The sequence below is a fragment of the Bremia lactucae genome, assembly GCF_004359215.1.
Source record: "Bremia lactucae strain SF5 chromosome Unknown BlacSF5_NotPlaced_178_SHOA01000114.1_533860bp, whole genome shotgun sequence".
Lineage (NCBI taxonomy): Eukaryota > Oomycota > Peronosporomycetes > Peronosporales > Peronosporaceae > Bremia > Bremia lactucae.
This window is the reverse complement of record NW_027152191.1, coordinates 38,907-40,872: the sequence shown is the minus strand read 5'-3', so window position 1 is coordinate 40,872 and position 1,966 is coordinate 38,907.

Below are 1,966 nucleotides of genomic sequence, written 5' to 3'. Positions count from 1 at the left end.
CTCTACCTCAGTCTCCACGAGCTGGGTATTTTATATGATTAAGTTCCTTTTAACTAGTGCCTCTTATATTCCTGACTAACATAGTAATACCTATCAATCTATGTACAGTAACTCATTACTATCCATTCGCGCGTCTATTATCTAAATTTCGGTGTATTTTTAAGGACATATATTATTAATGAACAAATTTGCAAGATCAAACTATGTTTTTTGGCACTTATTTTTTTGATTCAATAACCTTCTGCGTTGTCAAATTATAGCTTTTGTCACACTGTTTCGTAACCTCTACGGCGACGACGGAACAAAAAGACTAAAACTATTGCCGCCAGCAAAGCGCAGCCCACCACAATACCCACAATACTGGTGATTGAAAATTTAGACTTCTTCGAGCCTTTGGTAGGCTTCTTTTGTTCAGTCTCTCCTTCCTCACCTTCAGATTTGCCCGACGAGTTCGTACCAATGGCTTTGCTATTCGCTTCATTTTCCCCATTCTTCGTCTCGGCTGCTTTAGCGATCGCTTTCACATAAAATTCTTGTCCAACAGCCGCATTGAAACGAGAAAGAACCAACATTTCAGACTGAGCAAAGTACTCAGCCTTAATAGCTGTTTGACCTGAAGAGCTTGCACTACTAGATGGAGTCAGTGTTGCGTCCACGGACGAGTTTGCGACAAATCCTTCGCCGTGTATACCGTAAAGACGTATTTCATTCAAATCGGCATGCATCTCCGGTCCATCATATCCGTGAAAGATAAATGAGCACTTAAACACAACAACGCCGCTTGAATTCTGACGCACATCATAATGCATCAAAGAGTAGCGTTGATCTTCGATAGCGGACAGCGAGTCTCCATCATCGACGTACAATTCGCCAAAAGCTGATGAATTTTTCGAGGCACTCAATGCTGCTAAAAGTGTGAAACCTCCACGGCGAGACAGAGTCGTCGTGGTAACAGGTTGCTGCGTTGGGACAACATAGCCCTCACGAAGATGAACTTGGAGCTTAGATAGAGGTGTAAGCAGACTGACACGCCGATTGTTCTCTGTCGCGGTTCCCAATGCTAACTTTCCATTGTGAGCATCAAACCAATGGACATTCGGGAAATACACCTCAGCCGAAATTGCACCTTCGTGCACGACCGGCGATATCATCAGTGCTGGACCGAGTAGATATTGATGCTCAATCTTTTGAGCAATCTTGTCATTTGGAAATTCGAAAGCGAGAGGGCGTACTACGGGTTTGCCCGAGCGGCTGGCTTCATAAAAGAGTGTGTACATGTAGGGCAAATATCGATAGCGCCGGAGCAGCGTCGACCGTAAAATATTCAGGGCATCAGCATCGAAATCTTCAGGAATGTGCTTGCCGTCAATATCCGCGTGATTGCGAAGCAATGGCAAAAATGAAGCAGCTTGGTGCCAGCGTACACATAACTCCGTCAACGACTGGCCACGTGATCCACATACATTGGGACCAGTAAGCGGAACTCCAAGCAAGTTCATCTGCAATGTACCAGAGATGGACAAGCGAAGCTGTTCCCATGATGCCACATCATTGTCCAACCAGTGACCAGCATAGTGTCCTGTGCCAGAAAAAGTTGAACGAGAGAGTAACAACGTTCGCTTCTTGACGATCGAATTCAATGCCGACCGTGTTGCAACAGACTGAGCATGACCATAAAGCGAATGCAGATTGTAATGCAAAGACGAATAGTGCAATGCTGCCATGGGCAGCGTAGCCGAATTCAAATTTCCGTGACCTCCGATACTTGGCTCATTTTGACCCGGCACAAAAGGCTGACGATATGGATCAAACGGAAAGTTCACGTCATTCGTTCGAATAAAGCCGCCATCTCCTGGTACATCAACATTTTCAAACCCAAAGACCTCTCCGTCGCGATGAGAATCTCGTATAATTGGACGCTTTGAGCAAATTCGAGCACAAATGTCATCTTCAGCCGCCAGAGCAC